Source organism: Amphibalanus amphitrite, unplaced genomic scaffold (assembly GCF_019059575.1).
Source record: "Amphibalanus amphitrite isolate SeventyFive unplaced genomic scaffold, NRLGWU_Aamphi_draft 000167F_arrow, whole genome shotgun sequence".
Taxonomy (NCBI): domain Eukaryota; kingdom Metazoa; phylum Arthropoda; class Thecostraca; order Balanomorpha; family Balanidae; genus Amphibalanus; species Amphibalanus amphitrite.
In genome coordinates this window covers 96-16,475 of record NW_024881662.1, presented here as the reverse complement: position 1 = coordinate 16,475, position 16,380 = coordinate 96, and the positions used below count along the sequence as shown (strand labels likewise).

The following is a 16,380-nucleotide window of genomic DNA, read 5'->3' as shown; positions in this document are numbered from 1 at the left end:
AGCGGTGTGCCAAATTTGAGTGTAATCGGCTCGGCCATTTTCGAGATCTGGAAGCGTCACCCTGCACGTGCGCACGTGCAAGCTGTGTCCAATTGCATTGTGCATGGGACCCTATTCGCCGGTCCCTAGCGGTGTACCAAATTCGAGCTCAATCGGCCCAGCCGTTTTCAAGATCTTGAAACGACCCCTCCACGTGCGCACGTGCAGTTGCATCTCAACCGTGACACATGGAAATACATACTAACTGACTTGTGCACGGCACCCTACTGATCGATCTCTAGATGTTTGCCGAATTTGAGTGCAATCGGTCCAGCCGTTCTTGAAATCTGGAAGCGTCACCCTGCACGTGCGCACGTGCAAGATGGGTCCAAACTGACTTGCGCACGGCACCCTACTAATCGGTCTCTAGCGGTGTACCAAATTTGAACTCAATCGGCCCGGCCGTTCTCGAGATCTGGAAGCGTCACCCTGCACGTGCGCACGTGCAGTTGCACCCCAATCGTGGCACATGGAAATACATACTAAATGACTGCAACCTACTGATCGGTATCAAGCGTTATGCCAAATTTGAACACAATCGGTCCAGCCGTTCTCGAGATCTGGAAGCGTCACCCTGCACGTGCGCACGTGCAGTTGCACCCCTACCAAGACACATGGAAATGCATCGCCTGGAAAGTGTCTACCTCCATGCCAAGTTTTAGCGCAATCGGCCCAGTAATTACCGCGAGCTATTGCGCTTATTACAAAACAGGCACCTCTTGGCTTTGCACGTGGAACGTGCGTTAGGGGTCACCCATATGCATCGAGAGTAGCACACTATGTGAAAGAAGGGAAAAAGCTACCCCACACAAAAAAACCGCACGTGTATCAGCCCAGTGGTTGCCGAGATATAAGTCGTACAAAAACGTCCCCACGGCGGCCGGCCGCTATTTAGCAGTAAAATCGTGTCGCATCCTTCTATTAGAGGTATCCCCGTCACCTGTTCGTATACTGTCTGAGCAAAGGCCATACGTTACGGTCCAAACTCCATAGTGAGGCGGACATACGAATTTACGAGAGTTTAGCGACGAAATGATTCACTTAATTGTTAAGTAATGGGTACCATTAGGTAGACCATAAATTTTATCTAGCATCTCACCGTAGATGCAGTAAAAAGTGCTTTACTTTTCAATGTATGTAAAGACTTGCTCAGCTCAATCAGTTCACTCTGTATTGGCTCAAGCCGTATCATGCGAACGCAATACAAACTAGAGCACCGACAGCGCAGCGCTCCCCAACTCACTGCTCGCCCAGTCCACCCGGGCCGCCGCCACGACGGCCCCCCCCCCCCGCAAGTAGGCATCCCGCACTGCACCGACAGCCGCGGGCGACCAGCTGACCGGCCAGCTGACCGGCCAGCAGCCGGCGGGCGGCAAGCCACGGATGGCCGACCCGCCGGCGCGGCGAGGGAGGGGAGGGACGCAGCTGAAAGACCCGACTACATATATATCAAAGAATGATACATTATATGTAATCATCGATGACGCGACATAAATCTGCTTTATTGGGTTTAGCGGTGTAGTCTGTGATGCCATCACAATGAAAATAGCCTAGTTTTGTAGAGCATCAAATTCTGATTCCATAACGACTCTCGCTAGTCCATTTTCAATTGTAAATAAGCCTTTTATTGCGATGCAAAGTCCCGAAATGGTGCCGACGGCGGCCGGTCCCCCGATGGTACCATACCATAGATGGTAAACAGGTTAGTTCACATTCCCGCCGCTATGCGGGCGGCGGCGGCGCCACCTGTCCTCGTGTCCGCCTGACACCGTAACGATATAGGTCTGAGCTCAAATCTCGGTAATGTCGTGCTTTTTTACTATATTTCTCAAAAACGGCACCACGTGCAATAAAGTTGTATATATCATTGGAAAGAGCATCAAAAGTTGTATAACCTATCAACTTTTCACATAAATATATCTCAACTGTAAAAAGTTATTAAGCAGCAAAGACGCTCCCATTGACTTTCCATGTTAAAATTTTTCATTTTTAAACGAGCCTAAAAAGAACAAACGAATTTGCACAGCTTAAAGAAGCATAACAACATGTTCTATGGTCTTTTCTCAACAAGTCCTGGAAGTTTAAACAAAATCGTATCATATAATTTTGTACAATGAGCGAATGAAAAAGTCTCTGCAAAAATGCCCATTGACTTAACATGGGGAGCGAAAAAAGTTCAACTTTGACCTCGTGCAAAGTCACGTTACGAAGTTCTGAGGGGTATACGGCGCACACTAGCGTGTACCCAAACGTGTTTGCCATAAAATGCTGGGAAGAAAACCACCTCTTCCTTGGCTCGTTTTCCCGCTATTCGCGATCGCGCAAAAAGTGTCCAAAACCCCATTGACTTAACATGGGGAAAATGGAATCGCACGTGCCACGTGCCACGAGGTTTTAAGCGAGTAGCGACCGAAGCCATCAGGTAGATCGCCTGCGGGAGCCCATACACTGAAATTTTTAAGAAAATCGAGCCACAAGTTTAGGCCTGACCCAAGTTGCCCCAATTCGCGGCCAGACATGCAAAACATAGCCCGGAGAAGGACCGCTCCGGTTGTTTTTCAATAGAAAAACACAATTCTAACGAATAGTGTTTGTCTTTTCAAACAACCTGCGGTTACTAACCGGTCTCTAGCGGTGTACCAAATTTGAGCTCAATCGGCCCGGCCGTTCTCGAGATCTGGAAGCGTCACCCTGCTGAGCTCAATCGGCCCGGCCGTTCTCGAGATCTGGAAGCGTCACCCTGCACGTGCGCACGTGCAGTTGCACCCCAGCCGTAGCACATGGAAAGGCATGGTCCGGCGGGTGCCTACATCCTTGTGTAGTTTCAGTGCAATCAGCCAAGTAATTACCGTGTTATTGTCATTACAACAAAAGTGACACCTCTCCGTTTTACACGTGTCACGTGCAGTAGGAGTCACCCGCATGCATCATCCATAGTAAATACTTCTAAGAAGGGTATACGCTACCCCACACAAAAAACCGCAAGTGTATCGGTCCCCTGCTTGCGGAGATATAAGTCGTACAAAAACGTCCCCACGGAGGCCGGCCGCTAATATTTAGCATTAAATCGCATCCTTCAATGGGAGGTATCCCCGTCACCTGTTCGTATACTGTCTGAGCAAAGGCCATAGGTCTGAGCTCAAATCTCGGTAGTGTCGTGCTTTTTTACTAAATTTCTCGAAAACGGCACAACGTGCAATAGCGGTCTATATGTCATTGGAAAGAGCATCAAAAGTTGTATAACCTATCAACTTTTCACTTAAATATATGTTTAACGTACAAAGTTATTAAGCAGCAAAGACGCTCCCGTTGACTTTCCATGTTAAACTTTTTCATTTTTAAACGAGCTTAAAAAGAACAAAACGAATTCTGACAGCTTAACGAAGCATAACGGCATGTACTACGGCCTATTCTGAATAAGTGTTGAAAGTTTGGTCAAAATCGTATCATATAATTTTGTACAATGAACGAATGAAAATGTCTCTGCAAAAGCGCCCATTGACTTAACATGGGGAGCGAAAAAAGTTCAACTTTGACCTCGAGCAAAGACACGTTACGAACTTCTGAGGGGTATACGGCGCACACTGGCGTGTACCGGAACGTGTTTCCCATAAAATGCTGGGAAGAAAACCACCTCTTCCTTGGCTCGTTTTCCCGCTATTCGCGATCGCGCAAAAAGTGTTCAAAACCCCATTGACTTAACATGGGGAAAATGGAATCGCACGTGCCACGTGCCACGAGGTTTTAAGCGAGTAGCGACCGGTGCCAACAGGTAGATCGCCTGCGGGAGCCCATACACTGAAATTTTTAAGAAAATCGAGCCACAAGTTTAGGCCTGACCCAAGTTGCCCCAATTCGCGGCCAGACATGCAAAACATAGCCCGGAGAAGGACCGCTCCGGTTGTTTTTCAATAGAAAAACACAATTCTAACGAATAGTGTTTGTCTACTTCAAACAACCTGCGGTTACGCAGCAAAAACGCCCGCCGCCAAACGAGAGGATGAGCCTTGCACGTGCAGACCGGAGTCGGTGTGTTACAAACTGACGTGCACGGCACCCTAAACTAATAGTATTACCGCAGGGAACACGACGCATTTATAGCCGATACATTTGCTTTTTTTCTTAAATAAGATTGAAACATTGCGAGTACTGGCTTTTCGCCTAGCAGTTGGGCGTGAGGTGAGTGACGATAAAAATTATCTTTTCAAACAACCTGCGGTTACGCAGCAAAAACGCCCGCCGCCAAACGAGAGGATGAGCCTTGCACGTGCAGACCGGAGTCGGTGTGTTACAAACTGACGTGCACGGCACCCTAAACTAATAGTATTACCGCAGGGAACACGACGCATTTATAGCCGATACATTTGCTTTTTTTCTTAAATAAGATTGAAACATTGCGAGTACTGGCTTTTCGCCTAGCAGTTGGGCGTGAGGTGAGTGACGATAAAAATTATTTCGCTCTCCCTTGCTCCTGCACCTGCGGAAAGTGGATGGATGGGCATTGGATACTTACTGGAAGGGTGTAATAAGGGCAATACACCACTTCATGCTCCGATAATTGCATTACGTCTATGACGGTGTAAAGTAAAGAATAAAGATGTGTGAAGAAATAGACATCTGACAATTGGCTGACTTCCCTGCCTCCCGGCCGCTACTCAGGTCCACCACTCGCCGTTGTCAGTGCACGGTTTTTCTAGCAAGCTCCAGCCTAGTATTGATCTTATTCAGTATTTACGGTACGAAGATTTGATAACGGAATGTGACGTTTCCACATCATGCTTGATGGTTGAAGTTTGCACCGTTAACAACTACCAAGTCAAGTCGCAGCCCCAGTCATCTGGCACGTCTCTGTCATCGAATAAAGCCAATGAACAAGAAAGTTATTATTTTCCAGCATAAATGAAAATATATAACACTGCTACAGGCGGTACGCGGATGTCATGCACATTACACACAACGATTCAATCGAATAAAAACTGGATTAACCATAAATCAGCACTGGATTAACCATAAATAATAACAGTACAGCACCAAACACTTGAGATGCACATTATAGTACTTTAGAATGCACAGAGGAGTAATGAGACTAAAAGTTTTAACACGCCCTATCTTAAAAAAATATTGAACGAGATATTTCCACAGTGCAAAAACAAAACCGAAATCCGACAAAAAACCGATTCCAGGTTCAATGTCCACAGATTTAAAAACAAAACTTTCAAGTGCCCCCATGGTAAAAAAAAAAATGACCAAAGACGGAATTGTAACAAAGAATAAATAAAGATATGTGCGGCAAACGAAGGGCGGCACTGGACGAGCGTCTGCACAAAGTAGGCGCACAGAGTTACTCCTTAGCCCAGCGGGCAGCAGCAAATGAATTACAACCAAAGGAAGAATATGCATTAGTCTATTAAGGCTCATCGCACCATGACGAGGCACAGCTAGGATAACGCGATTCGCCTGCGTCCTCCAGGCGAGAAGCACCTCGAGTAGGCTGCCGTGTCTTGACCAACTGCCGCATCCGTCGTCCGCGCCGCAGGCCTCCCAGTAGTGCCTCGGAGTAGTGCCTCCATCGCATCGGCCGTCGACCGGCGTGGGGCCCGGATGTGACTAGTGCAGCTCCGTGGGGTGCCCTGCCGCGCTCTGCCGAGTGTGCAGAGAGCAGGTAGACTGGTGGCGGTGAAGAAAACAAGCAGTTATCTTCTTTCGGGATCTGTAAAGAAGCATTCTACTAAAAACTACATCCAAAACGTTTTCCATATTTTTTTTTTACAGAACACAATGCAGTAGCCAAAATAGATATGAAGTATGTGAAGACAACAGTCTACTGCCATTAGATAACTGATCCTGATGGACAAATACATTAGATACTAGTAAATCATAAGGTGGTTCAAAGGCACACTTTGCAGCTCCAGTAAAAAATCACTGTTTTTCATACTTCATACTGTAAGGGGAAAGGGTGGGGTGGGGATGCAGCCAAGAGTGCATCATATGGGGTTGTAGTGGTCGGACCATCTGGAGCAATAGCCTGTTTTTGCCGTTTTTAATGTTAACCCTATGGCGCACATGAGCACGCGCCACGGGCGCACCCCCGGCCGAATCGTGCCCAAAAGCTAATACGACCTGTTGAATTACATGACCCACGAGTCGTGAAAATTTCACCCTCGTGCGTCAATCGACGGCGCCGCAATATCCGTTTTGGGGCATCACGCCGCCTATAAGCCTCGCAAAAGCGTCCGCACGGCCGGCCGGCCGGCCGGCCGGCCGCTCATACTCAGAAATTTCCGTTAATCTAAGGAAAGACTTCGCTCGCTTCGCTCGCTCCGTAACAAAAGTGACACCTCTCCGTTTTACACGTGTCACGTGCAGTGGAGGTCACCCGCAAGCATTGTCCATAGTAAATACTTGTAAGAAGAGTATACGCTACCCCACACAAAAAACCGCAAGTGTAACAGTGTCCGTCCCCCTCCCCGGCGCCGTTTTCCTCCAGGGGAGGCGCCCCAGCCGCCGTACTGGGGCGTAGCGGAGTCCGTGCTTTTAGCACAGCAAAATATCCACCCAGGCTAGATTAACGTCACGACAACCTAGGATTAAGAGTGGCTAGACTTCAGACTTCATGCAGACTTAACATTGAAGTATTATATATGCAACTAAATGACACACATGGTGTTTGTTCTAACCTTCTCAACAGAAAGTGAACGTGTCAGGACAGCACCCCTTGGTGACCATTATATTCAAGGGGTGCAGGAACTGATTCCCCAGGGGTGAAGCGATAGAAGCAAAAACATGAGTCACTAGTTCCCTCCTGTGTCTTCCCTCCTGCAGAAAAAAAATACATGTGTGATGCCCAATGTGACTGATAACTGCATATTATAAAGCTGGAAATATTGTACAAAGTTGTGACAACACAAGCAAACTATGCATGTCACTGCTCTTGTATAACTTTTCTATTTTTATTGCTATATGAGACCTCACAAGACACAAAAATATGCATGGTTAGAAAGTGGGTAACAATACATTTCAAATGAACTAAGCAGATTATTTCTAAGCTCCTTTAAGTCCCAATTTCTGCTATATTTCGCTTGTTGTCACTTCATATTTTGAACTCAAGGTGCCTTGTGGATTTACCTCAGGTATGTAGGTAAATCCACAAGGATTTATGGGCTTTACCACAGTTGAGTAGCTGCTCCCTCAATTTAAGTTTCTCGTTAAATTTCATTGAGGCGTTGCAAGATGGGCTGAAGCCGAATCCTCTTCCCTGTTTAGCTGATGCTCATAATACCTGAACATTTTTAATTCCAATTTTTATAGCTGTTAACAATTGGTAAAGGCCCATGTACCTAGACAACAATGACTTTACAGAAGAAACCCCTGGCTGTGTTTCATGGGCGCGCTGCCAGCCGCTGCCAGCGCATTCCGCGTGAGCTAGCGTCAACCTCCGGTAGTGTTGGAGGTATAGGCTTGTTGATGTCTCTATGGAAGCCAAAAGCGGCTGGCAGAGTGCTGTGATATGCTGTGATACACCACCCTTATTTTTGCACAATAATGCTGTGATAACTGTTCCTGCAAAAAATATAAGGTGAAGTGAAGTAAAATCAGGTCAAACATTAATATATACCCGAAAATAGCAGTGTTTGGAGTACCTATATTCACATTACCAATAATATAAAATCAGGTCAAACATTAATATATACCAGAAAATAGCAGTGTTTGCCGTTTGGAGTACCTATATTCACATTACCAATAATATGATACACAACAGGCCATAGAAAACCAGTGAATCAGAATGTTGAATTGTACCCCAATTTCAATATCAATATGGCACTTGGCAATAACAGTTAAACACACCGTTTTTGATGTTAAATCAACAGAGAAAACTCCTGAACATAAAAAATGATCAGAATGTATAATAAGGATAACAGTATAAATAAAAATCGACGACATCAGCACCTATCATCGCCGTTCCACATTCACCACTCCCCATTCCACGCACAGATTGTTTACTCCTTGGTTTACCCCGTGTTCGCAGTCTCCCTGACGACGGAGATTCTTTACGCCCACCGACCAATCACGTTCAAGATCAGCGGGGCTTGGCCGCAGTTCTCGAACGCTATTTGCCAGATTAAGCAGGACCTTCGTCGTCAGTAAACTGTGAACACGGCGTTACATATTTCGCTATGGTAACAAAAGCGCCAGAATTGACTACCAGAATTGGATCCGAAGGTCAAATGGGTCACGTGACTGACAAGTTCAGATGGACAACACCAGGAAAACGGAACAACGTGCAATAACGTTCTATATATCATTGGAAAGAGCATCAAAAGTTGTATAAAATATCAACTTTTGACTTAAACATATCTTAAACGTAAAAAGTTATTAAGCATCAAAGACGCTCCCATTGACTTTCAAAGTTAAAATTTTTCATTTTTAAACGAGCTTCAAAAGAGCAAACGAATTCTGACAGCTTAACGAAGCATAACACCATGTTCTATGGTCTTTTCTCAACAAGTCCTGAAAGTTTAAACAAAATCGTATCATATAATTTTGTACAATGAGCGAATGAAAAAGTCTCTGCAAAAACGCCCATTGACTTAACATGGGGAGCGAAAAAAATTCAACTTTGACCTCGTGCAAAGACACGTTACGAAGTTCTGAGGGGTATACGGCGCACACCAGCGTGTACCCAAACGTGTTTGCCATAAAATGCTGGGAAGAAAACCACCTCTTCCTTGGCTCGTTTTCCCGCCATTGGCGATCGCGCAAAAAGTGTCCAAAACCCCGTTGACTTAACATGGGGAAAATGGAATCGCACGTGCCACGTGCCACGAGGTTTTAAGCGAGTAGCGACCGGTGCCAACAGGTAGATCGCCTGCGGGAGCCCATACACTGAAATTTTTAAGAAAATCGAGCCACAAGTTTAGGCCTGACCCAAGTTGCCCCAATTCGCGGCCAGACATGCAAAACATAGCCCGGAGAAGGACCGCTCCGGTTGTTTTTCAATAGAAAAACACAATTCTAACGAATAGTGTTTGTCTTTTCAAACAACCTGCGGTTATTTTTACGAAGATTGAGGGATTCGTTTAGGAGAGGCTCAACTTGTCTCGATTCGCGGCCAGACTTGCAAAACATAGCCCGGAGAAGGACCGCTCCGGTTGTTTTTCAATAGAAAAACACAATTCTAACGAATAGTGTTTGTCTTTTCAAACAACCTGCGGTTAGCCCGGAGAAGGACCGCTCCGGTTGTTTTTCAATAGAAAAACACAATTCTAACGAATAGTGTTTGTCTTTTCAAACAACCTGCGGTTACGAACTGACGTGCACTGCACTCTACGCCGCCAACCGCAAAACGCCGTAAAAAACGGCCGCCCGCCGTCAAACGCAAAAACCGCAAAAATGCGCCCGGCCGCCGCCAACCGAAAATAAACCTTTTACCGAAAACGACGCAAAAACAAAATCACCCGCATCGCGGCGGGCGGGCGATGGGCGAATTTTTTATGGGCGATTTTTTTTAGCCAAACTCAGACTCGGGCTCTGAGTGCAGCCTGAGTTATAGATGTCGCTGTCATTCAGCCACTGAAACAAAAGCGCCACGATTACCGTCAAATCATATTTCCTACGCGGCCGAGAAAAAAAATGAAGCGGAAAGTGAGTAAGTAAGACCTACCTGACACACGGTACAGTTGTTTTGAACATCACCAGTTGAACCACGAGGCATCCATATTCCATACCAACGAAAAGTTTTCCATCTCTTGGTATATTAGCCGTAGGCTAATATTCCAGGCAGCGGCACGAGGAGCCGGATGGAGGAAACATGGATGCACGCTTGGTAAGGGCAGGATAGTATATTAGGACGTGAGCTTTACCAAAAGGCATCCACGCACCGCGCTGCCCGCCCTTGACGCAATTAGCAAATAAGTTGGCTCCAAATGTGATAGCCATCTTTCAATTACGTTAATTCAAGTTCGAAAGATGATTGGTGTTACTAAAAAAAGACTACGTCAAGAGCCCGTTACGATGTAACGGAAGACAAACCAGCCACTCCACACCTAGGCAGTTTTTCACACGCATTCCTGCATTCACACTCGCCATTTCGTGCACCGGCCTGCCCGCTGCACAACGTAATATCTATGGCAACTATACTGTCTAAGGCATGATTGTTGCTCCTAATGGTTTTCTTTTTTCACAGACTGGAGTGTGCTTTACATGAAAATATAATGTAGTAGATGATACCTGCTCATTTCATCACTAAACGTGTGAAATGTTCAAATCATGTTGGTATGTGGATAAGATCCGAGACTAGGAATTTAAAGTGTAGAAATGTCGGTGGCTGCTGGACGCATCTGCAACTGAGCTCATGGTCCTAATCATCCGCGAAAGTGACGAAACTACAGGAATGTCACGGTAAAGATGCGCAGTACCCTGTATGTTCATGGCATACAGCTGCAAGCTAAGACAAAACTAGAAACGATCTTTGGGTAGAACATATAAAGTGAAGCAATACCAATGCAGAACTACTTGGAGTCACAGGAACCAGTGTGTCCAACATATCAATCAGCTAACATGTAAGGACGCATGTGTAAGGCCGCATGTGCAACTGTAATCCCTCTTGATCGACTACAAGAATGGAAAGAAAACGTCAACGGAGTAAAACTTCACCATGTGAATCTGCGTATAACTGGCATTCGTGATCAAGTATGCACAACAGATGTGAGGTGAGGACGCGGTGTCATTGCGATACAACATCAACTGATGCAATATTGGAATGCATTTTGCACTCATTCTTGCATATTGATAAGATCAAAAGTAAGGCGATAATGTGGATAAGTGTGTTGACAGATGTCGAAGACTGACGGTGATTACGAACTGCTTAACAGGCGACCGGATTGACGGTGATGCGCCTGACCGATCGTTGGAGTGCATGTCGCATCTGATGTCTATGGAAAACGGCAAAGGAGAAAACAGGACTATGGTGAAGGGCTGTTCTAACATCACATAAAACGGGAATGAGCAGTAACACCTGCCAATGAAAGCAGTGAAAAACAGCGAAACTGCCTGTTTATCCTGCCATGGTGCTAATGCCCAAAGTCAAGTTTTGTTTGTGTGTGTGTGTGTGGAAAGCGGTAGGGCCCTATGCGCTAAGCTATCATCCGTTTTAGCTTTGGTATCACAATACAAGTATTAGGTGCTCGCACACTACTGCCAGTAGTTCAGTCGGTACTGAGTAGCCCGCAGCTAATAACAACCTGATATTTGCTTCCTGCACAAACGTAGATGGCGGCTAGCATTATGGAAGTGTCTTTACATGATGAGTCTGATCGACGATGATGAATGAAATAATCATTTGAACTCGTTGAAAGATGACGATGTCCGGGTCACAACGAAGTGACTTAAAACTTGCAGGATGAATAACTGATGATTGGGCCGATGAATGTGGCTTGTGCTGCAGCCGAGGCCTGTGGGGACGGACGACCGGTGAGGTACAAATGGAGCAAGGAAACGAGACGTGAATGTACACCAAGCACAATGATATTTAGCTATCATAAGCGTTGACAATGGTGAATAGTCCAGCTGTTCGTCATATTGAGCCTTCACGTCATAGCCATTGCAATATCAAGCTCCCCAAATTGTCATTAGCTTTCGCAGCCCAAGTCCAGTATTGAGTGCTCAAAGAACTTGCCAAGGCAATATAGCTGTGAGCAGCCCGAAGTTCATGGACGGATGATGACCTTTCCCTCTAGCAAAAAGTAGACGACGTCCAGCGCTATAGTCGAACAGTGCCACTGCCAGAAAGGGAGAAGGTTTGCGAAATTCTGTTCGAATATCGGGAATTCGGGAATTCGGTTAGATGGTTATGGAATGGACCATATTAAGGCATTTAGAATATCCTGCGCACGGTTTTCCTGAAAACCTGAAAACCGTAGATAGTGGGAAAACCTCAGGGGGGGGGGGGGCGGAAATCCGCCCCCCCCGTCGGTGCGCGGGATATATTTGATTGATATGTGTAGGCACTGCTTTAAAAATACAGTAAAACACTGAAAACTAGTGATGTCAATTACGGAAAATCGGAATACCGATACCAAACCAAATACCAACCAAAACCGTGGAGAAATATACCGAAACCAAACCAACTTGGGAACATGAGGAAAAAACCAACTTTTTACCGATTTCTTAGCCTCTTAGATATTAGCGAGGGTTCATGATACCAACAAAATACCAAACACATTAGGATTGAAATACCAAATACCGAGTTGGTATCGGTTTGGTATCGGTATACCAAAAAGTTGGTATCCGATTGACATCTCAACTGAAAACCAAAGCAACGTTGGAATGATTTTCCGTAGGTATGCGTTTAGTTAGCCAAGCAAACAAAGTCACAGGCTCTTGCACATATTACAGAGTGCTCCGGCACTGGTGTAACAAACAACTCACTTGCACTGGGGTTCGGGCTCACAGAGTAGATCCAACAGATAACAGGTCGCATTCAGCATTGCGCCGGACACTGCTGAAAATGTTGACAAGTGTCTGTCAGTAAACGCAAACATCAATCCCAATTGATAGGTACATGAAGACGATGACAAACATGTTGGCATTGTGTAGGAATGAGGACAGTAAATGATCACACAAAATGTAAAGCATTCTGCAACGTGTTGACAATGGACATTCAAATATGAATACATACCAGCCGTACGCAAGTGTCTTCGAAAATGTTGATCTCTTGATGGTGATGGAGAAGGTCTATCACGTCCACAGGCTTCAAGAAGTCGATCCATTGTCCGCATATTGTTAAATTTGGTCATCACATGTCCGTTTTCAACGCATCCGTAAACCGATGGCGAGAGCATTTAAGAACGTTTGAGCATGTGACTGAAATACTCAAAGACACAAGTTGGAGGAAGGAGCAGGCGAAAAAAGAAAGATAACAACACAGTGTATGAGCATCGTGTTCCAGTGCTAAAAATATAACTGAACAGGAAATGCAATATCATGTGTGGATCGCTCATGAGTGTGAACACATGCTTACATAGATGCATACCTACACTATACGAAAACATGACCGCTTTTTACGAGTGATTAACTGCTACATTCAGTGAACTGCATCATGTGGTACATGTTTGCGGGCGGAGCATGTCTACCGAATTCATCGGCAATACAATTAAAACAAACACACACATACGTAGAACTAGATGATGAGAGCTAGTGTAAGCGGGTGTACAGGTGGCTAATGTATATCTGCAGATAACTAATAGCTAGTGACAAATAAAAAAGTGCCAGCAACGGCCAGCGCAATGGGTGCTCCGTGATCGACGGTAAAATCTTCAACGGTATCGACGGTAAAGATGACAGGTAATGCACCTGTGAAAATAGGAGAAGCAACGGATGATTAGCTGACATGACAGCAAGTCGAAACGAATCGTCGATAAAATATAATATGTCAAGTCCGCGGATTTCTAAGCTTATGATTTTTCGATTTCGACGACTGTGAGTGAAAATGCATATCAGATGAGATATTCGATAAATATTACTAAAACCCTTAGAAGTCAATAGGCAGAGGGCTACAAGCCTACTTTATTCAACGTTGAATACCCACCCATAAAGGTCAGTTCATCCGAGTATTACCGCCTCCAAAAAATATTAACGTTTTGTAGGCATACAGTACCGTAAAACCGTTTGGAATCTTGGAGCAGAGCTGTTCGTTAAGCTAACAGCATCCTTTGATAATGAAATGGGCCGGAGGCAGAAACTGGCACTTGAGAATGCAGAGGCAGTCATCACACAGTCCCAGAAGACGTGACTGGACAAGGCGTCCAAGCGGCGCCTGGTCATACACGGTTGCCATTGGATACTGCGAAATCAGCCTGCAGGCACATAAGGACAAGGAGTTAAAGTTTTGAACACGCTTTTCGTTCCCTTGTTGCATTACAAAAAAAAAATATATTAACGTTGTGTAGGCATATCTGGTTTGGTAGCGTGTACCATTATGCTCCCATTCCACTTACTGGTCACAGATCCAAACTCATGAAACTCCTAGATGCCGTTCATGATGACGAGTGTGTTCAATGAAGCTTATTCTGATGCATGATGCACTGGTATGGTATGGTATGGTATTTGTAGCTTACGGGCCACCACAGCGTCCTGTATTTGGGCCCGGTTCTGTCGTCCGTCTTCGTTGTTGGTCCGTCCGTTGCCTTGAAGTGTCCGTTGTCTTCTTGGCTCGTAAGGGTGGGCTGAGGGGTGGGACTGGGTTCCTAGCTATCTCCTCCCGGGTAGCCGGATTGCCCCTTCTATTATTTTTTTTTGTTTTTGTTTTTTTTTTGCCATTTTGCCATTCTGGGGTCTTTTATTTTGATTCTCATTGTTTTGAATATTGTTTTTTCTTTTTTGCTTCTTTTTTTTTGGCTTTTTTGGCTTTTTTGTCCTTGGCTCTAGGGGAGGAGATTTACAGGTCATTGATCAGCCCAGTGTTGTGTCTTTAGTGGATGAGTAGTGTTGTTAGCTCGGGGTGTAAGTCCCCGAGCAGTGTTGTGAGTGTTAGTGGGATGTTGGCGTCTCTGCAGTATGTTTGTATGTGTGTCCTGTGGTGTTGGTATTGTGGGCATGTGAGTAGCAGATGTTTGACAGTGATGAAAGTGTTGCAGGTGTTGCATTTCGGTCTCGGGCTTCTTGTGATGATGTAGTTGTGTGTGATAGCGGTGTGTCCAATGCGAAGTCGTGTGATAGCCCTCTCGTTTTTGCGTGAGTTCATGTTCTTGGTGTGCCAGTGTTCTATGCGTGGTTGAATGCATCATGCACTTCTGGACAGTGATTGATATCCGACTTGCTTGGGCGAGTGTATGCGAGTGATGTGTAGTGGTGACCAATTGTACCAAAAGAAAATGACATTGAGAACATGATTTACAAGCGCAACATGCGGCACAACTCACGTGCATACAACGACAAGAAAAACAGGAAATGTCGTAAATGACGCCATAAAACATTGTATGGCCTACAAATATATCCGCAACGCAATCCTGGCTTGAGCTAATTCAGTACCTACTTTCGCGGGAACACTTTAACTCATGTAGGTAATGTTCACACGACGCAAGACTCATATACAAACATACAACACTAAAAAACACAGAACACGGACATTTTGTAGCAGTATTGCATTGTATCAGCAGCGAGGTGGAAAACTGGCGGCATCTTTGTCTCAAACTACGTGCCAGCGGTGCAATAGGCAGCTGGCATTCAGATCTAGCAATAATGTGTGCTCATGATGTTAATGGCAACTGTGAGGAGGATGAAACAATTCTGAATTTGATAGGACAAAACTGTCTGGCCAATCTGTTCCGAGCACAACTCACTTTCCCTGGACATGCAGAGTATGTGTTGCTGTGAGTTAGGTACTTATCAGATGTCACATCGCTCTGCTTATGGTAGACCTGCAATATGTGACTTGCATGTAAACCCTGCCAGCAGCATGTAGTTTTGCACAATAAAACTGTTTTCTCTGTGTGGGCTTGCATATTTCGTTGGCAGCAGGCAGGCACAATGCTAGTTCCATACACCACTGACTACACGCACTCATGCACGTATTTACTTGAAAACTAGTACCAATTCACTCATTCACTAAATTACGTGTAAGATGACACGCACACCCTCACATACGCACATACATACCCACACACCCACATCCACCCTTACACACTCACAGGCACACATGCTCACAAATACCAATCATTCAGGGTTTCCGATGAGATGAAGTGTGTCTACTGTTTCTCTGCCACATTACGTCATCACCAAAAGGATTGAATCAAAAGTATCTAGGGTTAAGAAGCATAAACAATTGCTGACACATACTTGTCACTTACTTCTAATATGCCCTACTGCAACCATAAGATTCAGTTGAACCACTTTGCTCATCTTTACTTTCAAGCTGACAATCAGCATTGACGAATCAGCATTGTTTGGCCTTCATGAAAGCTTACGTCAATAGCGCAAATAATAACTTGCTTGTGACGAATGGCTTTTAGTATGAATGCACATAGGTAAGTGAACTGCGCACATGCTGTGACAAACTTTTTTTGCCTAGTAAGAAAACAGTAGACACACTTGCTAGTTTGGATAAAGGGATATTCTCGTGCGTGGTAAACGGTTTAATTCGAATTTGAGGTTGACAAAATGTCAACGGTCGTTTGTGACGAACGGGGCTATATAGTAACAGTTACTGAAGTTTGGAGGACGTATCGACTGCTGAAAATAATGTTTGCCAATGAGCAAGAACATCATGCGATAACATGATTAACCAGATACGTTAGTTCCGACTAACATTGCGTCGTAGTTTCGGATACTCCGAATGGAACTTGA

At 45.1% G+C, this 16,380-nt stretch overlaps 2 long non-coding RNA genes across 3 annotated transcripts; both read right to left on the bottom strand.

The window, feature by feature from the left end:
• Positions 1 to 4,907: 4,907 nt before the first annotated feature.
• On the bottom strand, positions 4,908 to 8,025 carry LOC122383574. Its single transcript, XR_006256865.1, has 2 exons — positions 7,987 to 8,025; positions 4,908 to 5,749 (listed from the first exon to the last, which is right to left on the bottom strand). It is a non-coding gene; the product is annotated as an uncharacterized LOC122383574 (long non-coding RNA).
• A 1,663-nt stretch (positions 8,026 to 9,688) lies between these two features.
• LOC122383573 lies at positions 9,689 to 15,973 on the bottom strand. Of its 2 annotated transcripts, none has more exons than XR_006256863.1 (4): positions 14,034 to 15,973; positions 12,716 to 13,892; positions 12,466 to 12,538; positions 9,689 to 11,816 (listed from the first exon to the last, which is right to left on the bottom strand). It is a non-coding gene; the product is annotated as an uncharacterized LOC122383573 (long non-coding RNA). The 2 variants fall into 2 exon arrangements; XR_006256864.1 differs by having other exon boundaries at positions 9,692 to 11,489.
• Between the last annotated feature and the right edge of the window lie 407 nt (positions 15,974 to 16,380).